This window comes from Empidonax traillii, unplaced genomic scaffold, assembly GCF_003031625.1.
Source record: "Empidonax traillii isolate 1590-97213 ecotype Southwest subspecies unplaced genomic scaffold, ASM303162v1 scaffold36:size2505666, whole genome shotgun sequence".
NCBI classification, from domain to species: Eukaryota; Metazoa; Chordata; class Aves; order Passeriformes; family Tyrannidae; genus Empidonax; species Empidonax traillii.
The window spans coordinates 2,028,650-2,053,093 of record NW_020955229.1 but is presented as its reverse complement, the minus strand read 5'-3'; positions in this window follow the sequence as shown (position 1 = coordinate 2,053,093).

The following is a 24,444-nucleotide window of genomic DNA, read 5'->3' as shown; positions in this document are numbered from 1 at the left end:
GAGAGCATGTCCAACCCAGAGCCTGGGGATGTGCTTCCCTCCCCTCACTGCCGGCCAGAGCTGTTGTGCCTTTAACTGATGTGCCTTTTGCTCCAGAGATGGTGGATTTCAGGCTTGGTTTTGTTACTGGATCCCCTCTTTGGGAGAAGTGAATAACTAGCTATTCCAGTAATGATTTGAAGCAGAGCTTTATTCTTTGTTTGTTTGCTTGTTTAAATGAACGAGTTAAGTGCATGCTTAAGTGACTTCCTGGTGGAGGATCCAAGTTACAACTTTGTGATGATAATCAAGGGTCCATTAGCAAAAGTAAAGTAAAATGGAAAAGGTTAGCCCATGTTTTAAAGCAGCCCAGAGAAAGGGAGTGCCCCTCTTACTACTAAAATATTCCAATACATTCCCCTGGTCGTGCTTTTATTGGGAAATGGCACTTCACAGAGATGCCTCTAAGTGTGTACCTGTAAAATCTCTTGTGTGTTTGATGTTGGCACTTCTCTGAAGATGTATTCTTCCAACACAAGCCTGAGTCAGTAACAGACAGTTCAGAGGAAAGGCTGGGCTCCAGGAACAAACAGGGCTTTCGTCTCCTCTCTCTGAGGGCTTTGGATCGCAAAAAGAAGCGTAACCTGGCTGTGTGGTGTGTTTCTGTTCCGTGTTCAAAAGTCTGATGTGGAGGAGACCAGGGGCTGTAATCGGTATTGAGTTTAATTCCTGCCTTCATCCCTGCTGCCTTGCAAACTTCAAAGCAGCAAAGCTCCTCTCTTTACACCTACGAGCATCATTTCCAGAGCTGAGCAGGGTAATTTTCACATGCAAATTTGAGAGGCGAGCTGGCCTTATCTGAGAAGGTGGACATGCTGCTTAATGGGACAACAGCACCTCTCCTTTTCTTCCCAGAAGGGGAGCAAGGCAGCAGAAATAAAAGATTTTCTTTTGCTGTTGTTTTAGGGGAAAATTCCACCTTGTACTTTGTTTTTATGCTTTGAATTGTGTTGAATGCTGGAAAAATAGAATGCAGTTTACCATCTAGGGCTTTGTATTACATTTTTCATAAGCTATTGGAAGCATAATGCAGGAATCAAAGACTTGGCAAAGGAACAGGTCAGCTTTACAACTCTCCTCGTTCTCAGGCATTTGAAATATGCAGTTTTGTGGACATTAATCTTAACGTTATTAATGCAGTGGGAAAACAGGGAGCAAATTTATGGTATTTACAGTCCTCACTGTTGGTTTTTGTCATATTCTCTTTGGGACAGTAATTTGTCTCATTTGTTATTTCAAAAGCTGCTGCCTTGGTCTTGAATATTGGTGTGGTTTTTTTTTTTTTTTTTCATTGACTGTAACAGCAGAATTGTTGGGAAGGGAGGTTATTCAAAGCAGAGAAGAGTGAGTGCCAGGGGACCAGGCAGCACAATAACCCATGTGATGATTTAGGCAGGTCACTTTGCCACTAAGATACCACTGCTAAGAAATCTCAGAAATGACCTCAGGGTTGGAGCTGCTCAGCTTCTGTAAAGCACCCATAGCTTGCGGTTTGGGTTTGTTTTTAGCAGTTCCACAAAGCAGGCTGTGGGTTTTCAGTGCCGAAATGTGACTCTCGTGTTCCCTTTTTGTTGGTGACCGTGTTTGATTCTGCCTCTGGCTGGGCCGCCTATCGGTGGCACACGGGCGAAGTGGCCACGTGGAGCAGGTTTGCAAGCGTGGCCTCAGGTGTCCATTGATCCTCCAATATAAGCCTGGGTGCAGGATGCTGTGGGCAAACATTGGAGCAGCCAGAGCTCATAAACATTTGTGAAGTTTCATTTCCACTGCAGAGATTCCGTATTAGTTTCCTGTGCAGGTGTACGTGTGGGTCTTTAACATGCTTAGGGGAACACCCCACCCTAATGCAGGATGTTTTGGGGTGAGGGCACTACTTTTTCACCAGACTATTTCTGAGGCTTCCTCTCCTCAAACAGGGTGCCCTGATCCAGGCAGACAGGCCAGCATTGGCTGTCATTTCCCCACCACATCTCACCCAGCTGTGTGGGAGAGACATGACTGATGACCTCTGCAGAACTGAGGACTTAATTGTTAATTGCTATGAACTCTAGGTCTGATTTAAATCAGCTTTTATTGAATTAAATAAGCTCCATCTGTTAATAGTGTGTGTGCCCTTCCACCAGAGACAGAGCAATTCAAAGGAGCATCTTTCAGATGATACTCTTGTTTCACTTAAGGTGTAGAATAGAGAAGTGTCTCAGTCCCTAAAGTCTAAGCCAAGTCTCTTGTCTCTAATGAATCAAACCCTGCTCCAGCATCTAGGTGAAATGGGAATAAAAATCCAGATTCAATGGAGTAAACCTCAATGGTTTGGGCCTCACTCTTCAGTGCTGACAATAAATGTGAGCCAGGAGCTGGCCTGGAATCAGCCTTTGGGTGAAATAGATTTACAGTTCCATTCTCATTTTTCTTCTAAAGATTAAATGTGTTGGGATGACATTTCTCCTGGGGTTTTCAGGTACCTCTGTGGGAATCTTAGTTTGAAGAGAGATGTAATTTGGCTGGATGCTTCAGTCCCCTGGATTTGTTCTGCTTTTTCATGCCCCTCAGATCCCCAATTCAGTGATATGTAGAGGACTTGACATTTGTGTTTGCACGTATGCACCTCCCTTCCCATGTGATGAAGCTTTTAACTCACCCTTAGATATGCAAGCAAAACATTGCAGAACTGAGGTCTAAGTATGGAGAAACCTTTAGTAAAATAAACCCTAAGAAGGGGAGCTTGGCAGAATTACAAGAGAGCTGATAAGATAGTGATGCCTGTGCTCCAAATCTCCCCTTCCCTTCCACAAACAGCCTCCTGGGGTATTTGGATCCTGGGTCTGAAAGGGTTGTTTGACATCATTTATAAATCAGCCCAGATGACTTGCTGATATCAGTGACCCTTGGACAGCTTTCTGATAGACCTGATATGCTAAACAACATTTGGATGGATAAAAGAGAGCTCTGGAGAGGAAGAGGCATCTCTGGGTAGCGATGCTGTCATGTATGTTCTGTCACCTACCTTTCTGTGGTAGTGGGAAAGCAACACAGAGGCTGTGTAAGCCTGGATGAGGAAGGCAGTGGATTATCCACTGTATGGTACCTGAGGCAGTCCATGGTCATGAGGGACACTGTGGCCTTGGGTGGAGCTGTGTGGGGGAAGAAGACAAAAATCCCAACCAATGCACAAATACCTCTTTCAATTGCTGTCTTGGTTTGCCAGGCCTAGATTCCAGCTCAGTGGATGCAGAGCTTCAGTGATCTGTTTAAAATGTCATGCCTGAGATGTCCTACTCTGTTTTAATTTTTTCTTGTCCTCACTGAAGTTTTGCTGATCAAGAGAATTCATCAGTTCCCCATGGCTTTGAGGGAAGGCTTGAGTGTTGGCAGACAGCTTGTCCAGAGAAACTGTGCATAACCCATCCATGGAAGTGTCCAAGGCCAGGTTAGATGAGGCTTGGAGCAACCTGGGATAGTGGAAGGTGTCCCTGCCCATGGCAGGGGATTGGAATAAAATGGTCTTTGAGGTCCCTTCCAACCCAAACCAGTCTCTGGTTCTGTAAGAAACCAGAAGCAGTGAGGTTCAGAGAGAAAATGGGAAACTAATCCTAGTTTTCTTTGAGCTAGGCTTGACCAGCAGTTGGCTTTGGATAGATGGGCAAACTATATTTATGAGGAGTTTGGGAAAGGTAATTTGTCCCAAGGAGACTTTTGGCTGCTTGCTTGCAATTACATTTGTTTTAGCAAAGTGAACAGAATTTGCTCTTTGGATTTTCATTTCCATGCCCAGAGTTTAGAGTTGCAGGTACCACCTGTTAACACTATGCAAACAAAATTTAATTGACTCCCGCAGGACTCCCTCTGAAAGGCAACACCTTGGGATTAAAGTTGCAGAGCCATCTATCTAAAATGATGTGGCAGATTTAATTAACGTGTCTAAAAATACACAGGCTGCAATCAAGCCTTTGCTTCTGCCCGTGTCTGTTCCCTGAAGGGGAATGCACATAATTTTCAAAATCTTGGGTTCTGTCAGCCACCTGTGAGTTGAATTTATTGATGCATGAGATTATCATAAAATTAATTTGGACACTGCTGAATTATGAGGTTGAAAACAGGTTGAGAAGTAGCTTCTCACCCAGTTTAAGCAATATGCTGTCAATAATGTTCTTTCAAGCCCATATGTAGAGCATTACTAGACAGCTACAGTTACAAACTGTAAATGCATGGAGATTGGATGCATATAGCCCCTCGTGGCTGAGAGAGAGCTCTGTAGTGTGGTACTGGGAATGATTTGGAATGACTTGAATCTGAGTGGCAGATAACTGCAGACATCAAATACATTTCACTACTTGCCACTCAGGAGACAGATCTTTGCTACAGAGTCAGAAAATGGCACAGGACCAAAACAGAGGATCCTTCAGTCAGAATGTCTCTCTGTCCATCACTTGGGGTTTCAGGCTTTATAGCCACTTTTTAATTAAAAGAGCTTGTTTTTGTTAAAGTGCTTTTGTTAAAGCAGGAGTGGGCAGCGATGAAATGCGGTTTGCTAAGACTGCAGTAAAGATGTTAAGGGAAAAGAACAAATAACATTTGTTATAGTGCTAACGTGGTCTGCATTAGGAGTCGCTCCCCCTGAGCCTTTTCGCCCTGGCAGGTTTTGGCACAGCCTTTTGTCAGTCCCCCCAGCCTTTAGTGTGCCATAGAGGGCCTGGAGTTAGATGCCTGTGGTCTGGCTGAATTAATGGCTTTGCTGAAAAGCCCAGATGGGTGATTTCAGGTCAGAATTTTCCACGGTAGAGCTCACAGTTCAGTGAAACTCTCTGTTCTGAGCACTGACCTATCTAACCCAACCAGCAGTAATACTCCTTGGAACTGAAATAATACTCTTCATCCAGAAATTTCAGACCTTCTAGAAACATGTGCGTGGGAATGGGGTGGGAAAAGAGAGTGAAAATAGTGGTCACTGACATCACTGGCCACATTTTAAAAGTCCCCTGTGGTGCTGTGTGACAGGAGGCACCTCTGCTGAGAAGGGGCTTAAGGGAAGGAATTCAGGGTGTGGAGCTTGTAACTCAGGCTCTTGGCAGAGCCCAAGGAGGTATTTCCTGATATGCCTAATTCATGTTTCAAGGTTATCTTACCATCTAGAGATTGATAAAACCTTTAGTAAAGGTTTTATATTTTAAAGAGGCAGATAAAACTTTTCAGTAGCTGAAAACCGGGGATCTGTTGGATCTCATCACCCGGGACTCTTGGAAGAGGGGCTGTAGTGCACAGACCTTATATTTCAGGCTGGTTGTGATGGCTGCCTGACTGCCTGCTGGTTATCTGCCCTCGTTAGCACAGAGGTGTCACAGGCTATCAGTGTCCTGGTAACTCCAGTGGCCTCCCCAACCATTTTTATAAGTACACTTCAAGGGACGGAGGTGGGTGCCAAGGTGACTGTTCCAGCTTTAAAGCCCAGTAAGATAAGATGATTGAGAAAGCTTTAAATAAAAGCTAACCTGTGGCAATCCCTTGACAAGTCATCCGTTTGTGAACTTTTACTTCCTCTGGCATCGCCTTAATCTCCTCTATCAGACAGGCTAAAGCAAGTCCAAGGGTAAAAGAGAACTGTTCTAATTTAGACCATCACCCTCATTAACTGCTGGGGCTGTTTGCAAAGGCCTTCTGAACGTGTCAGAGGGCTGAAACCAGGGGTTCCTCCAAAATGGAGTTAAAATGTAAAATAAAAATGAAAAACTGTAAAATATTTCCTCCTGATAAAGGGAGGAGCAGAGCTGTTGTGTGATGAGAAATAGAAATTCCTGTCTCTGCCATTGGATCCTTTGCCATCAGCAGAGGCCTGTGCTAAACTTAAAGAGTGTATTTCTGACTGTATCATAGTTAGCAATTGTTTTGTTCTGTGTTTGGGATTGCAGTGGGATTTCACAGGTATTTTAGGGTGCCTGCAAGTGTGTGAACTAATCTAATGAATCTTGGTGAGGAGCTGCCATCCCCATTACCAGACCAGGGCTGTACAGTCGGTGTTGTGAGGCTTAATGACTTTGCACAATGTTAAATTGGGCGTCCTCTTGGAGAGAGGGTTCTGGCTCTTTTTCAAAATCTATAAATACTCTGGAAGTTGGCCTGATTTCTTGTGGAGGACTGTGGGCACGGTGCAGGCTGGGCGTCTGTACACGTGTGCTCTGCAGGGAGCTCCTCCCTGGTACAGAGCCTGCAGTCAGCCAGGCTCCTTTGCTCCAGAGACAGGGGAAGCCACCACAGGGAGAAACAGGCTCTCCCCTCAGGCAGGGTAGTTTTATTTACTTCTTCACCTTCCAAATTATCTTACAAAAATGTCAGGAGGCCATTACGCAGCTCATCTGTCGCCCAGTGGGTACCCTTAGCGCTGGTGGAGAGGAAAATGTCCAGACCAGGTTTGGATGTGAGCAAGCTGAGTCTTTTGGAGGAGGACTGGAGATGTAAAGATGAGGAAAATATCCAGGACTGTGACTAACAGTGAGGGTGAGCTGTGAGATGTAACAGCCCTTGTGTCAGTGAATCTGCCTGGGGGAGTGCACAGAGAACACATGGAGGGGAACTGTGAAGCTCTGCAGGGTGATGTGAGAAGACAGAAGCAACCCTTGTACGTGGGATTTACCTACCGCAGTTCTGAGAGAAAGAAATTATTACTGCAGCCTCCAGGAAATGCTCTTTATTAATTTATTTTACTGCTTTTTCCCCGTAAGCAGGAGATTGAGAGCAAGCACACAGCTGATGGCTGGGTACCATTGGCTGGGCAGCCATCCATGGCTGTGGGTCTGTCTGCAGCAGCAGGAGGCACTGGGAAGTGCACCAGGGTAACCACCAGCTCCCATAAATAAGTTCTCAAAATTGTTTTTATAGCAGACACTGAATCAGTTCTTCTGGACTCCGAAGCAAATGTGGCTTCTGGAACTTCTCAGTGGATTTTTATTAGAGCTGGCTGAGGCTGGAGGAAACAACCCCTCTGACGTCAGAGGTTTTATATCAGGCTGTTTCCATTTTTATACTGTGCTCCTCTGGGCATTTAAGGCATTTCCGCTACCAAGCAGATCCGCCTGGAACTGCTTCGTTCCTTTCTGCTCTGATTTACAGCAGATAAAAGTTCTTGCCTGTTGCCAATTTCTAGAACGTGTTTCAGCCTAATTTCAGGTATCATTTTGGGTTTATGCCAGTGGATATTTAGCTCTTTGGAGCACCAACCTTGGGCTGAGCAGGTTTCCCATAAATAAGAGAGCAGAGATGCCGAGCCTGGTCTGTTGCTGGAGATCCACAATCACTCTCCCTCTCTCCCTGCGCATTGTAAAATGTGTGGTGTTACATCTGCTGGCTCCCTGCCAGGTGTTGGAGTCTGTTTACTGCGGCCAGACTTGTTGCATGTGTTCTTCATTCATCACAAGCCATGTCTGGACTTGGCAAGGGCTGCCTTGGCCACGAGCGGCAGCTCTGCCAGGTGAGCCATTAGCGGCTGCTCCCAGCTGGAAGTTTTCTTCCTGCAGGTCTTGAACACGGTTCAGCCACACCAAACAGCAAACTGTGGCTCCACGTGTGTGCAGCCCTGGAAACAGTTTGACACACAAATCAGAAATGTCACCTCATTTAGCCAACGACTCTTGGCTGAGAAAGACCTGGACTTGTGCTCGGACCTGCAAGAGACCAGATGGCTAATGTGGTCATCAGCCATTGCACCGTAATCCCACATCCAAACTTGGCTTTCCACAGGAGCAGGAGTGAAATGTAGAGTGTTAAATACAAAGCAAAGCAGAACCACTCCAGTATAACCTGCAGTGATGGGAATTCAGTGCTGCTTTTAAGCAGCAGGGTTCTTAACTCCAGGCGTTTTCTATTTGGTTTTATTTCCCAAACCCTGCATTATCTTGTGTTGTGGTTTAATACAGGACATCTTGTTAGGAGAGACATTACTTCCCTCTAGTAATTTCTCTTCTCTTCCTCTACTCTCCCACGTTTTTTAAGCTCGCAGTGGGGAGATTAAAATTTACACTTGTTGGAGCTCTGTCTTTATTTCCCCCCTTTCCTAATTCTTCAACTCATCATGTTCAAATAGCACTAATTAAATCTGTTCTCACTTACAATGCAGTCCTGCCTTCAGTAGGCAAAATTACACCTGGACTCTTCTGAACCAGTCTGACCTTGGCAGTATTTCAGCAGAAATCAGTGGCACTTCACTGGGGTAGGGTTGGTGTCGATAGCTCAGAGTCAGGCCCCTGATTCTTTGAGTTACATGCAGTCAGTGCTGTGGTCTGTCAGGGTTTGTTGGCTCACACAGGAGGTTACGTGAGCACAAGTAGATTCCTTGTCTGTCTCAGCTCAGGCTCAACACCACATCAGCCAGCCAGGACAGCGAATTGAGGGAGCCATTTGGATCCTCTGCTCTTCTCTGCTGGTTTGGAGAAGGTTTATTAGCCTGGGAGTAATGTCCAGCCCACATGAGACTCTGTGGAAGTGGCTGAGGGCAGACACGGTCAGAGCTGGCAGCCAGGGTCCCTGTGTCACTGCTTTTTGCTGTCAGGTTTGTCCCAGCCTTTCAGTACCCGCATAATGAGTAATTGCAGGTCAGTTCTGTGCAAGCCTTTTCTGGTGTGGACAGCACAGTGGGGTCAGTTCTTGCTCAGTCTCTAGGGTGGATGTCTGCTTGGAAGGAGGTGCTTTCCCAGCCACCTGAACTCAACGCGGGCTTCCAGCTGGCTGGGGCACTTTTTCTCATGATCTGTCGTGGACTCCAGTGTTTCTGTGCACAGCTGTCTTTCACAAGTGGCTGGATTTAATGGCATGGGATTTATTTTTGCTAGAGGTTTTGGTACCAGTCATTGCATTCCTTTCCAAAGAAGAGCCAGAGACTCTGCAAAGTCCACGTGAGACTTTGCTGTTGCAATAGACCTGTGACAGAGCAGCAATCTCAAATGCTGAGATAGATATGTAAGCAGTAAATAGCTTTGAGAATTCTTTGGAATAACAGATAAATATCCCATATAAATGTAAGAGAATTAATTATTTTTATTGCTAGGACTGTGCTATTCTATTTCTCTTGGGATAGAATAGGAGACTTGCTTAGACCCAAGAAAAACTGCTGCTTCTGTGCCCGCCTCAGATTCCTGCTGCACGGATAAATGCCATGGGAAAGCACTTGTAATACAAACACTTGTTTATAGGCAGACATTTAATTATCATATTACAGAATTCTGGGACCAGCTGCCACATGAGATTTCTGGCTAGGATACTGAACATAAAATTAAAACACAGCGTCACATGCCTGTGTAGCTGAAAACCTCAGCATCGTATTTGCACGTTCCCATTCTCTGTAAAGAGCTTCCTGGATGATATTTCTGTGCAGATTATTCACGAGAAGTCAGTGTGCTGTAAGCTTGGTGACGTCTTTGTGACTAGATCAGAGAACAAATGTCGTGATCTGTTCAGCACTGGTTCCCCTGCGAGTGATTAAATTTCCTCTCCAAGGAATCTGGGTCATTTGCTGGGATCGGAGCACTGGGCATCTGCGGAGAGGAAAACTAAAGTGGATTGTTTCCGTGCTTCTGAATCCAAAGTTTCATTTATAGTCCCGAATGCTATGCATAAAAGTCTCAGTACAATATGGAAAAATAATGCTGCATGTAAATATCTCTGTGTAAAGGGAAGTGTGGAAGCCTACTTCTAATCCTCACATGGTTTGCAAGATTGAATCATTTTCTCAGGCAAGTAAGGATTGTATGTGTGAGTAAGATTTTGCAAGGCTGTGTTTTCTTTCCTCATCCCTCTCTGCTTTTTCCTGTACCCATCACAACTGCCTCCTGAGTTGCATTCCTGTCTCTGATACCCTGTGTGCTCCAAGCACTCGTTCCCTTCCCTTCCCACCGGTTTGGTTTAGTCCTGGTGTCCAGGTCGAGATGTGCTTCCAGCGAGGGCTCACCAATCATGGGCAAACTCACCAAGGGTGACTCATGAACTTCCAAATGCACCAGATTTCTGGAGCAGTCCATCAATCTCAGTCCTCTTCTGGTGCTCACCTGTGACAGTGGCTACAGGAGTGAGGTGCCTGGGTTTCTAAAGTAGTGGCACTGGGAGACACGGAGATGGCCACAAAGAAATCCCTTTCCTGCAGGTAGAAACCAAAGGAGAAGTTTGCTGGTTTCCTGGTCTATTTTAGTGTGCATTGTCAGGAAATCAGCCTACGACATCTTCCCACACCAAGAACAGGAGATGAACTAGCGGAAACATTTCACTAATGTATTTTAGGAACACAAAATCCTCATTTATCCTGTAGGGAAAGTGTGCCTTAAATGTCATCTAAAAATTGCTGAGTGGCACTGCGTTGCCATCACGCTGTGCTATAGGATAGATGAGAGTCCATGGCTCCAGGTTAGGACTTGTACATCCCTCAGGATCTGCCATCTCTTTTTTACTTCTCATTTCTGTCCTGTCTCTGAGTCTGGTATATCCTGTGAAGTCATAAACAAACCAGAATGCTTTTCTCTTCCATGTGATAAACCCATAGCTGTGCGACTCCAAGGAGTTGGTGTGGAGATAACTTTGCAGGCTTTTCTGGGGCCGTGGCTCATGAGCCAGCTCTCCTGAATGAAACCTGGAGCTATCTGGGCTTGTGCGCTGCTGTTCCAACGTCATGCAAGGCATAAAATGTGCTGTAACCTTCCAGCATTGGCTCAAGGCTGCTCAGCAGTGCTGGCAAAATGTGACCAAAACCACACACAGACTGGATAAGAGCCCCAAAGAGCTGCTCTGCTGAGAAGCTTCTGCTAAGCAGTGTCTCCTCTGTGAAAACAAGTCATATTTTAATATGCTTCTGTCTTGTTTGGTGCCAGGAAGCAGGAAGAGGAAGGTTACTTCTGACTTTGTAGATGCCTTGCAGTAGTAGACCTGGTCTCTTTTTTTTTTTTTTTTTTTATTTAATTCAGCATGTGTAATGTCCACTGAGAGCTGGACCAGTATCCAGGCTGCAAATGAGGCTTTAACAAGCTCTGAGCTCCCCTGAGCACCTGAGACTTGAGCACATCCAAGTGCAAATACTGAAAGTGAAAAAGGGAATGGGGGAAGGAGGATCATAAAGCATATGGGAGGGGTCATGTAATCTTTTTCTTGTAGTTTTTCAATCCCCTCCCCCCTTTATCCTGAGGTCATGAAATGTTTTTATTCCAGCAGTGTCGTAGTATGAAGAAACACAAAACCACATAGCCCTGTTGCAATGAAATCTGTTGGTGGAAACCATGTGAATGTTTTGAAAGACCAGGAGTTTCTTCACAGATCCTAGTGATTAGTGTGTCTGAACTGTAACTCAAGAGCACTGAGTATCTGCCCTGCATTGCCACACTGGACATGGTGGAAAATGACCCATTGTCCACCAGGAACACAGTTCATTCTTTGACGTACCTGGCAAGTGTCTTGGGACGTTGAAGGAAATACTTTAGAGATAGGGGACAGGGAGGGATGATAAATAAAGCTAGAAAATATCCTGTGTACCCGTTGCAGGCCTGATGATAGGCTTCCATCTTGAAAAAAAAAAATCCAGGGACAGTTTTTCACAGCTGCTCTTTGGTGACCTGAGAGTTGCAATAACCATGACACCATCTTGGCAGAGTAGAAAACCCTGCATTGGAAGCATTTTCACTGTGGTGCCCAGGGAAGCCTGAAGCCTCTGTGAGTGTCTTCCACAGATGGGGTGATGAGAATGGACAAGAGATGTGGCTTCACAGGCTGTATCAGAAGGATGATGTGCATTCTGTGAAGGAGTGTTGAGATTGCCATTCCTGCTGGGAGCAGGAGCTCCAGAAAGAACTGAGGGACAGTTCCTTCTGTGTCTTGGATCTGCTTTATTTGAGAAAAGAAAGAGCCAGTGCTTACTCATGCTAGTGTTTCTGGGATGCTGTCGGAGGTCAGCTGTACCTCCAAGTGGCCGGTGGGCTTGGAAAAGAAGGGATTCACCCCGTGCTGCTGTGGATGTCTTATGGGTCTTTTCCAGGAGTGTGAAAACATTGTATTTTCCAGAAGTCAGGCTTTTACTTACAGTCACTGAGATAGCTGTTTGAGGTACCGCCCAGGAAATCTTTTCTGTGAGGTCACCTAAACCTCAGTGGTGGGTCTTGTGAGCAGGAAACTCATTTCTCCAGGAACCATCCCGTGAGCACCCACAGTGCTGAGTCACTGCTGCAGGCACTGTACGAGCTTGTGTGAAATCCATGAAGTCCCCAGGCTCTCAGGAGCCTTGTGACTATCTGGGCTGGCAGCTGGGGTGTCTCAGGCCAACCAACCCACCAGTGGGTCCTGTCCGTGTGTCCATGAGCACGGCCAGGATCCGGCAATGCACACAGGCTGTGTGAATGAATCCTTGACATGTGAGGCTTGTGGGTTTCTACATCTCTGAGTCTCATTCTGCTTTTTGGTGTTGGTTTGGTTTTTTTTCCCCCCTTTTATATGAGATATTTTTTTCCCCACAAAGTCTTGAGTTACTGCAGCCTCACAAATGAGATTGTTAAGAAAAGCTATGTGAGATCCAGTGGGAAAGGACCAGGGGTTCAAGTTCTTCTTCCAGGAGGATTTCATAAAATTGCTCAAAATCAGAGACTCAGTTTTACTTTAATACCTTATTTAACATAGAAAGTGTTTTTATTTTATTATTTTTTATGTTTATTTTTGTTTTGTTTTGTTCTTTAACAGAGTAATTAAAACTGCTAAGCAGAATTCAAGACATAATTAAGGATTGCTTTAGGAGTGTATTTGATAAATCTTATACTATTTAAAAAATGTTCTACAGAGGATTATTCTGCTTAATTATATCTAATTCCAAACAACTTTTGCACCAAGCAGTATTATTTTGATATTTCACATATTTTCAAAAAATGTCATCTGAGTATTTTCAGACAGTTGGAAAAGGCTTCCCTTTGAACCCTGTCAAATCTGGGAGCTGTGCAGTTCCTTATGCTGTTCTCTCAGGCCCTTATGATTTCAGCTGGCTTCAATTAATAATGGTAATACTTGGTTTTAATGACTCCTTAATTTCTTATTTTCCCAAGGTGTGTTTGGCATTTGGGGGGATTAATCCTGCTGGGGTCATTCATACTCTGAGCTCTGTGGGACCAGAAGGGACCAGACTGCCTTGCTTTGCGCAGAGCCATGAAATACCAGCCTGTGAAATGTTTGTGTCTTCTCAGCTGGCCTGTGTGACTCTCAGAGCATTAACACAGCAGAGAGTTAAATGATATTTAAACTACCTCAGGGTTCAGATGACTGCAGAACCGAAACCTCTGTGGGCTCACATTCGCTTCGCCACGTTTGCAGCAATCTGTGAAACAGCCCATCGCGATGGAAACGCAAACAAGGGCTGTCAGAAGATTTCTGTTCAAAGGTCACTGGTAAATGACAGACACTTAAACGTTGTTTTGTCTCTGTTCTACAAGCTGGAAAATAATAGGATTGGATTTTGATCAAGAACTCTTTGTTTTATTCCCTCCAGTCTTTAGCTTTGTGGTCTCCTGAACCCTAAAACAAGGCACAGCTGATAGTAAAGGGAGGAGAGCTTTGATGGTTCTTTCATTTTTTGGATTATTTTGGAATTTAGCTTTTATATACAGTGAGCACTGCTGTCTTTGATGGGACACAGGCTATTTTTCCTGATATTTTCCAACTTGAGGCAGCTGCCCCCAGGCTGGCTGGTTGCTGAGCCAGCCCCTCTGACCCCCTGGGTGCCCCAGCGTTGTCAGCTGGAGCAGACCAACAAACACAGAGTGGAAATCTGTGTTTTCTGGTTATTATACAAGGGCACAGCAAAGCCCTTCTGTAGTGAGGCAGTTTCTGTCCAAACAGAGAGCTATGGGTGATCCTCACGCCTTGGAAGGTGGGGAGAGGAGTCTCCTGGCCAGCAGGATTGGGAGCAGAGTCATGTTAGCTGTGGATTGAACCTAAGAGAGTGTGATCTTGATATGCAGAATTGAAAGGCCCAAACTATTATATTCCACACTATTTGAAATTACTATCTTCTGAGCTTTATGTAGTGCAGTGTCCACCCTTGCCTGCTCCAGTAGCTGAAGTGAACAGTGGAGGTGCATGTTTAGAGGCAATTAAAGGCTGCTGCTCTCAGTCCTCACCCAGCAATGTATCCTTTGCTCAGTGTGCCTCACTGGATGAAGACTTTACCCTTTGTTGTAGCACTGTGTGGTCATTTCACTTCTAGTAGTCCTTTCACTTCCATTATGTCCCCTGAGTAATTCCTGCTCGGAGGACAGTGCAGTAAGTGACTTCTCCCTAATCTGATTTCTGATTCTTAGTAGCCTGGATAGACCAGCATTAGTTTGCTATTTCAATCTGATCCATCAGAGTCCTCTGCTGCACAGGGTCGCTCTTTTATATCACTTACATGGCAAAACTACAGCTTGATGCAGCTGGACTCCAAAGCAAAGCCAAGCAGGTGATGTGTGTGCAGAGCAGAGAGGATTTTCAGCCTCCCCCCTGTGCAGGGGCTGAGCAAAGAGGTCTGGTGTTGGCCAGAGCTGCTGGGGAGAAAAGGGGCCTCTGCAGACTGTGAACAGGTTGTGTGATGCAATGCAGCAATAAGTTTGTGCATCAAATTAATATTTTGTCGTCTGGGTGCTGGCAGGATTTGCTCAATCTCATTATCACCACTACTGCAAATAATGGACTGGTTTGGATGCAACTGGAAATGGAAATCCCCCCAAAAGCATTGGTTTTAATGTGTCTGATGGAAGTTCCAGTTAAGTCAGTCTTCAGACATGGTTGAATAAGGTGAACAGTGTCAAGGTGGAGACGGACATGGGTTTGGGGATGGAAGATCATTACACCTTCTTTTATGAAGTGCTATACATCTCCTTGCCGTCCAAATCCTTACTGATGGATTCTTGTCTGGAAAGAGAGAAAAGAGAAAGGAGGAAGGTACAGGGGTCTTTTCCTGAACTGAGGGGCCTGAGCATGGTGGACAGAAGCTGCATCTGCCATTCTGTTGGAAAATCCTTTCTGGGAATTAGGTGAGGTTGGTAATGCCTTGGGGATGTGCCAGACTTGTGGGCTCACAAGCCTGGAAGGATGTTGCAGTCAGACATAGTCATGACCACCCACCTTTGCTTCAGAGCACCTGGCTCAGGAAAAGCACAGCAGCCCTGGCAGTGTAACGAGGTGAGGGTCAGGATGGGAAGAGCTTTGGGACCAGTTATTGTGGGATTCTGGAGAGGATCTGCTTGAGTCTTATGGAGTTTGGATGTGTTCCCCAAACCTTTAGGGTTTCCCTTTCCCTTGGCACCCTGTCAGATGTGTTTGTTGCTCAAACCCAGTGAGATTTCTCTACTTGGCCTTGCCAGGCTGCATGTCCAAACTGAATCTGAAATTCCACCATCCTCCCTCGCTCTGTCCACCAGCCCCAACCTGCAAGAAAGCACATGTTTTTCCTCACATGTCAGATTGTGGTTAACAGGGCAGGAAGATGGAGAGAACAGCCCATTTCTTCCGCAGTTCAACACGTGACAGAGGTGATTTTTTTTTTTTGATTTTTTTTTGATTTTTTTTTTTTTTTTTTTTTTTGGTCAACACGCAACAGGGACACAGTTGAGCTGATTTTTCAAGGGCTGCGGTCTCAGAGGCCTCTAGCTGCTTTGCAAACTCTTTTGCAAAATCCAAGAGCTTTGAAAACTCCTGGATAGGATTGCACAAATCTTGGAGCAGCATGTGCCAAAGTCAGTCATTCTGCTGCCCGTGCCACCTGTTTAGATAAGTGAGCAGCTCCCTGCCTGCCTGCCCAGCCCAGGGCTGTGAGGTAAGGGCAGCGGTGTGAATGGGAAAAGTTGCAGACTGGGAGAGGGTGGATTTTCCCATGAACTATTGCCTCTCCCTGTCATACACCAACATCTAACGTCTCTGCTGGCCCTTCTTGTGCTGGTTTAGCCCCAGCTGGCAATGAAGTACAACACAGCCACTTGCTCATTCTTCCCCGGTGGGGAGAAGAATCAGAAATGAAAGTAAGGCCTGAGGGTTGAGATAAGAACAGTTTATTAATTGAAATAAAATATAATATACTAATGATAATAATAGTAATTGTAATGTAAAGGAGTGAGAGAGAGAGGACTAAAACCCAAGAGAAACAAGGGCTGCCCAATATAATTGCTCACCAATGCCCAGCCTGTCCCCAAGTAACTCCCAGCCAACTCCCCCCTGTTTATATACTGGGCATGACATTCTCTCCTGTGCAATATCCCTTTGGCCAGTTCTCAGGTTAGTTCTCCTGGCTGTGCTTCCCCCCAGCTCCTTGCTGGCAGAGCACAGGAAACTGGAAAGTCCTTGATTTAGAGTAAGCACATGTGAGTAACAGTAACATCAGTGTGTTATCAGCATTATTCTCACGCTGAATTCAAAACATGGCATTGCACAGGCTAATAAGAAGGAAATTAACTCTATCTCAGCCAAAACCAGGACACCTTTGAGGATGACTGAGCTTAGCATGAGGTTGAAACTATCCCATGTGAGAAATACCCCTATGAACTGCATCCTGTTGTCTGGTGGGATCTTAACTTTGGTCTGAGTGTGCTGAGGGGCAGTGGCCTTTCTGGCAGAGTTGGGAACAAGTTGCTTTAAGACACAAGCTATCTGAGTACCTCCTTCACTGAGGTTTCCTCTACACTGGTGGCCTCCAGTGCTCCTGAAATGTGCCTGATGTAGGCACGGGGTGAAATGGTTCCTTTACTACACAGACACTGCTTCAGCTCCTGGCCTGTCCCCTGTGCTAGAGAGCAAGGCAGGGATTTAGGAGTCCACCCTGCACCCCCCAGGAAAATTTCTCTGATATATACAGATTGTAGGCTGACTCTAGGACTGATGGATGTGTATTATGGGGATTACTGTAGTGCTTATCGAGTGTTTGGAGATTTTGGCATACAGGCTTAAATTTTTTATTCTTGTAAAGGGATTGAGCTTGGGTGTTGGAAGCTAAAAGCAGAAGTTTCTGCTATCTGAAGTAAACAACTGCAAGGTAGGTTTAAGTGGTAGCAGGTTTGTGTGCTTGGTGAATTCAGCACAAAAAGCAGGATATAGTAAAGACTGGTCAGTAAGCAATATTTGGGGAGTTTTCAGGCTTATTAGGAGTACAGGACAGGCTTATTAGAAGTGCAGAGTGATTAGTAACTACTGCCTTGACTCTGCCTGGTGGGCCATAATTTCATATGCTGGTTGTGGGAAGAGAGATGGGTGACCCCCTGTCCTTTTCAGATCACGTTGAATGCAGCCCCAGTGACACCAGGTCTGGTTCTAGACCCAGGAGGCTGAATTCCAGACAGATGTTAATCCTTGTTCCCTCCAGAAGCTTTATGGTAGAGTGAAAATGTGCATGAATCTTGGTGCTCACCAGGTCTGGAGCCAAGGTCTAAGCAGGATGCATTCACCCATCATATCCCACTTTTCTTCCCCAAAATTCCTGTATCTGTTACCTCCTGTCAGAATTAGCGAGAAGAGTATCCGGTATCCTATGAAGCAGCGTGGTCTTACATCTGTTCTCCATTTCCAAACCTTTGCCTGTGTTGTTCTACTTATGGGTGGATCACGAAAACAATTAGCTAAATGACCCAGGCGCCAAAACACCGTAAGCGATCGCGTACTCCAAAGAATAACAACGATTATGTCACCCTCCTTGCTTATCTCAGGTTCCCACCCTTAAAATAAGGGCAGCAATATTTTTGCTTTTAAAAGAGCAGGATTAACTTGTTCATGTCTGAAGTATTAATTGTTGTTATTATTATTACTCACATGGATGGCAGGGAAGCACCTAATGAATTCTGGTTATGTTACAATAGGCCGTGGCTGCATTTGGCGTGACTAAGGCTGGATAAATTTACTAGGCTGCCTGTTTATACCCATGCAAACTGCACCACGTACTTGTGGTCCCTCACCAGCAGATCCCTGTGGCCAGAAGGTCCTTATGGTGCTGATCATTTTGCGTCACCCCTCCACCCTTTCAAAAGGCAGCAGCCTTGCTCTTTCAATACAGTATCTCACATGTGCCTCTCCAAATAGGGGCTGCCCAGTGTGTTTCCTTGCTGCCCAGCAGTGGCAGGGTCTCTCTGGAGCCATTCCTTCCTTTCTGCTTCAAAAGACAAAGAAAGAAAAGCAGCTCAGGTTTCTAGCTGTTGATTTCAGGTGCTTTCCATGGAGCAGGTCCTTTCGGCTATTAGAGAATTGATGCAGAAAAACAAATTCCCTCCAAGTGTGTCTTTGCTCAAGACAATGCTACAAATCACAGAGTCAGGGGATATTCTGAGTTGGAAGGAACTCACTGGGATCTTAAAGTCCAGCTCTTAATGAATGACCCATACCAGGATCAAACCCACAACCTTGGCATTATTAGCACCATGGTCTAACCAACTGAACTGATCTCAGGGTCACCAAGCTAACCTCAGGGTCAAAAATTAACCAGCTGAAGATGATAGCTTTGAATATGCTCACAGAATATTCTGAGCTGGAAGGAACCCACAAGGATCTTCAAGTCCAACTCCTAAGTGAATGGCCCATATGAAACCCCCGACCTTGGCATTATTAGTGCCATGCTTTAACCAAGCAAGCTAAGATCAAGTGTTGTTCACCCTTTTTCCTTCATAGAGAGTATTTCTAATTATATTCCTCAATAATCTGTTAGAAGTGACCTGGGCTCTGTGGGGTGATAGAACGGGACGTTACGCGTGCGTGTTTGGTAGGTAGGAGTGGGTGTTGTCTTCGCTGTTGGCTGTCAGACAGGCGTGACGCCATTTACCCCCTTCACAGCCATCTCACAGGGAAGGAGCAGCATTCCAAGTGAGCTGTCCTGCCTGAGAGCTCTGCCCAATCCTCCCTGGAGCTGTGTGAGCCACACACCCCTTTCTGGGTATGGGGCCACCTCTTCCCGGCTGCCGCTGGCCTGTGTCCTGCACCTCCTCCCTGCATCCCCACAGGTGTTTTCGGTGCTCACCTCTCCCTCCTCCCAGTGGATTTTCAGCCAAAGGCCACCTCTGGAAGTTGACTGCACAGTGTGTGTTGCGTCAAGTTCCTGCACAGCTCATGACTCAGCAGTTGTACAAGTTTCGTACCTGTCAGGGACATGCCAGAAACCACAAATGTTCCTAAGCCAGCAACAGCAAAAGGATCTGGGAGTTTCCACTCAGCTGAAGACAACAATGTCTGCAGTAGATTTTCTTGCAAATTGGTTTCATGTCATTGCCAAGAGATGAGAGCCGGAAAAGGATGCCAAGGGATGAGGACAGGAAAAGCAGCATCTGGATTTCTAGAGCCTGGAAAGCCTGGGATTGTCAGGAGAGCAAGAGACACATCATTGTGCACTGCAGACTGCTGAAACAATCCTCCTGGAAGCAGGGCTGTGAAACCATAAAGTATTTTAGGAAAATCTCAGGCTGTGAGATGAATTAAAAGAAAACGCTGCTGAGGTCCATGAGAGCAAAATGCAAACACCTCTGTGGGTGTCAGCCTGAAAATGTCATTATTCAAACAAGTGCTGGCACCGGAGCAGTCGCCACGGTGCGTGAGCTGTGTCCTGGTGCCAGACCCTGGGCAGGAGGGCTGCCCTGCTGCTGATGGAGCGGTGGGTCACCCAGGAAGGGGCATCTCCTGGCATCCTGCAATGCCTCCCGCAGCTCTGCCTGCCAGAGAGCCAGGAATGTGTGCCAGCCATGGCAGGATTGCTTCTCACTCAGTGTGGCAGAGTCTGGGACACCGCCTTGCTGTTTTCATTCAGCCCTTGGCTCTCAGGAGTTGTGTTGGCAGGAAGAGCTGTGAGAGCAAGAGCACGGCAAGCCTTGTTCCCTGCCTTCCTCTGCTCCCCTGCCACCCCCTGCCCGCTGCAGGGATTTTAAGATCCATATGATTTGGGTGTTGGGGGGGAAGGGAAGGGCTGAACAGTTGAGGTCTGGCAATAGAATAGCCTGTCTTCGCTCAGGGATTGGAGTAGCGATGCAGCCAAGATAACAGTGATTGGCGTGCCCTTGTCTGCAAAGAAGGGAGTAGTTAGGGTGCAGTTGAAGGAGTGGGAGGAATCGCTGCCTGCTCGGGCCTGTGGGTGACGGATTATGCTTGGGAAAAGTGGCACCACTCTAAATGGATGGAGAGTGTGGGTGGGGGAGAGAGAGAGGGGATGGTAAACAACCAAGCCTGGTCCATCCTGGATTGCTGTCCTGCGTTAAATTAAAACACGCCAAGGCTGACGTTGTTGAACTTCAGCCTGTGATGTGCCAGATCTGGGGGTGACATAGTGGCTTAGCTGAGCATGGGGGGCAGAATATCTGCACATGGCTCGAGCAGAACTCTGAGCTGTGCTAGGGTTTGCTGTGGCTTGCAGACAGCTGCATTCGATAAATAATTTTAAGTGTAAATTAAGTGCAAGGGGGAAGGATGTTACTCTTAGAACTGCTTGGGCTTTTCTACCAACTCCCACAGTGTACAACCAACACATCCCCTCCCTCTGCCCATTACATGTACCAGTACACTCTGTGGTGAGCCGTGTTTGATAGTCAGGTGTTTCACTGCTTGGTTTGGGCTTCTGCCTGGAAAAAATACATTCCTGGCACCTACCCAAGAGTTATTTATAGCAGGAGTTCCTAGAAGAAAGTGTGACAACTGCAGAAAACAAGGAATTGCCAAATCATCCTGCAGAGAGCAGCAAATTAACCCCCTGCCACACACACCCATGGGAGCCACACACGCCCGTAGCCCCAGATCCTGGTGAGAATTGGTACCAAGGGACTTCATGAAGGAAATGCCACTTAGAATCAACAAGGACAGCTTAAGATTCCTGCACAAAATGCCACGTCATGAGCAACAGCTCGTGAGCTTTTTGTCCTTCTGACAAGTCCTGTGGAAATAAACCCTGACGGCACAAGGAGTCGATTCAGTGGCACACACGGTGTCCTTGAAGATTCCACCACGTAAATATTGATCTCTGCTTCAGACTCTGCCAGTTCTCAAACCATTCTTGGTTTTGCTGCATGCCTTTCAAAAGGGATCTACTGAAGAGGGTAACACCTCTCCAGTGTGACCAGTGACGTGGGGACCTGCACAGCTCTTGGACTGGTTGTTCCGACCAGGTAGATGTAATTTTTGCATCGAATGTTGTTTCCCTTTTGTAACTCAGCAACAGGAGATGTTTCTCTTGCCTTGTCAGGAGCAGGTGGGCAGAGGTCTGCAGGCAAACCCAGGCTTTTTTTCCTCTGGGCCTGGTTGGCCACTGCAGCAGGGTGACCTTGACCCTTCCTGGGCTAAGGGAGTTCAGTGTATAATTGAGCATTGAACACAAATGCAAGAAAAACAACAACAATAACAGCCAAACCCCAAAGCAGACATTGCCTAACTTCAGTATGGAGCAGAGTGTCTTGTCCAGTATATCATCCTGACTCCTTCCTGGTACTTCTCTGTAAACACCCTTTACGTGTGTGTTTATACAATCCCTGCAGTTCTGTGATCCCTTCACTTGTTCCACCCACTGGACTAGTTGTAACAGGCACTAAATTATGGGGATTTTGTTGTTTGCTTAGTTTATGCACCTGCAATTTCCTGGTTTATATGTCCAGAGGTTTTAGTCTTTAATTTAATATTATTCATAGATTTCATTGAGTATTAGTTAACTTTTAAAAACAATTTAATGGGCAGTGTCTTTTTAATTACATATGGCAAAACCTATAGAAACAAAGGAAAATTGACCTAATTTGTTATAGCTGGTTTACAAAGCTTCCCTGAGGTGACTGAGCATCACTTTTCCTTTTTATTGTACTTCACACATTGCACAACTTGTGTCAGTTCAGTTCACATTTAATCTCTGTCTCTGAAGCAGCCTCTGCACACAGAGTGGTTGCCCTTTCTCCCTCTAGCACTGAGCTCAAACCCAACATCCTACCAGATATTTTTTGGGGGGAGAGGGGGGACAAGAAGACCGACATAGTCTCGTGGGTTGTTTTTTTCCTGCTACTACTTGAAATGTGCAAAATGCTGATGACATCTGTCGTGGAAATGACCAAGGAGCATTTTTCCACAACTAAACGATGGGTAAATGATTCTGCACTGGTTAAAGTGTCTCCTTTATGCAGCAAAAGCTGCCACAAGCTCTGAGATAATCCCTGCCCTTGTCAGGGTGCCCATCCCACGCTGTCTGGTGACGTGTGAGGTGCTGCTCTGGGTTGTATCGCTGGAATATGTTTGAGTATCAACTACACCATATCCTGGATGCAGCATTAATTAAACAGCATGGCCCTGCTCCAGGCCCCAGTGGACAGGCATCCACATGGCAACTGTGAGCCTTGTCGGCAGCAAGAGATTAAGGAATTAATTGGCAGGGTTAATCTTGGTGTCAGGGTTGGAAATGAATTGTTAATTTGCTTGGAAGAGTGTAAAGTCCTCTCCCAGCGATGGCAGGTGGGATCACATGAGGAAAAGTCTGCGAAGTTGTCCTTCCTGGGGACCTTTCTATTTAACACCTCCTGCAAACAGACATCTCCAATTCTTTGCCCCTGAAGTGTGAGACTCCTGTGGGGGGTTGGAGGAGCTGTTTGTGTCACTCACGTCCGTGCAGGTGACAGCACAGCTGCTCCAGGCTGGGAGATGGGAGGACATCTGGCTGCAGCTTGGGAGAGCCCCTTCGGATTCCAGCATTTCTGACTGTTGCCTGGCAGGTTACTGGATCAGGCCAAGCTGCTCCAGGATCTTAGGGTGAGGGAGAGATGTGCTGACACTGAAATGCCACTGTTGGAGTGAGTGGGACCAGCCTTGCACTCAGTGTGCAAAACTTGGTAGGTCTGTGTGGACACTAAACCCTGTCAGACACTTCTCCTCCAGGACACTGTAGTAGGAGAATCTGTCAGATCTCTTAAGGCTTTTCCCTTTCTGATCCCATTTTACACTCATGACAGCAGAATATTTTCTTTTTTTAGTATCTTTCTAATTTTTTTAAGGCTACTAATGTTTTGGTCACATCACATTAAGGCATAGGAGAAAAGCACTTCAGGCCTTAAATTATGTAAATGAAACTGTAACTTTTGTCCCTTGTGCTCTCTTTTTGAACCTAATTAGTTCAGCAATAAGAATCACTTTCTCCTCATGCTGTGGCCTGATATGTTGTGACCAGTGCAACCTGATTCCAGATGTGACATCAAGAAGGACTGGCCTATACACAAACCTGTGATCTTCCTGGGTGAGCAACAATCCTGTTTAAGACCTTGTAGTCAAAATCCTACCCTTTTGTGGGGAGGCTTCCATCCCTCACTGGATGATTGCCTACCATTTCTACCTCTGTTCTCCTAATATTTAATAAGACTAGAAGTGCCTTTATGCAGCTCTCCCCCTCTGTGTGAGCCTTCAGAGACTTCCATCTGAGCCTTATACAGTAAGCAAATTATCAAATTATTGGTAAGCAAAGTTATCAATGAGCAGTTTTGCTGGAGAGGGGAGAGCAGGGCAAGGGTATCCATAGAGTTCTGGGACACTGAGTAGAGCCAGAAGCAAAGCAGGGCTGGTGTGATGTTTGGATGATGCTGTTCGTTTGACTGCCACAGTTGCTGAGTGCCAAGTAAAAATATGCCTGACATGGTACTTAGGTTTCCCCTAATCTGGCCACAGTCACTTGTTATTTGAGACCACAAATACTGATTAAGAAACTCTGCCATCGTTTTGACAGAACAAATGTCTCATGCATTTTTATAAAAATATTTTGGGCTTCTCTGCATTTTTTGGGGTTATTTGAGACAAGCTATTTGTAGATGTCTATCAAGCACCAGCACTTGCTCCTACTTTCACCTTGTCTTTCATTTTCTCCTCACCCTACGGGCAGCCAGGTGGCTGAACACAAACCAAAACGGAGGATTTCTTCTTTTCTTCTCAAGGGATGGGTGTTTGGAGATTTATCAGTAACACAGTTGTACTTAATCAGATAGAATCTGTCCTGTGTAACTAAGAAGGCCCACAGCATCTTGCTGGCATAAGCAACTATTCTATTAAAATTCCATTTGAATTGCCACCTTACATTCCACAGCCTTCATGTTTTTTTGAACTAAAATTATTAGTCACTTGTCCTAAAATGACCATAATGCAGTGATATTTTAATAGAGCTTTTCTGTACTGTCTTTTCCTATTAATTGTTTAGAAATTATGACCACGAGACTGTGATTTTTGGAAAGAAGACTCTCACCCTGTCTATGCTACCTATAAAATTATAATATCAAGAGTGGACTGGGTTCATCATGGAACTAATTAGTTCTTTGGAGAATCTACTTTGTGCAGCAGCCTGCACTGTCCATATTGATGTGAACATATTATATAATCAGCTTTAGAGAATGCAGCAGTCTGAAGGCCGGTTCTGTGTCCCTGTGCTCAGTCACTACCCTGAGGAGGGCACTGAAAATCAGCAGAATG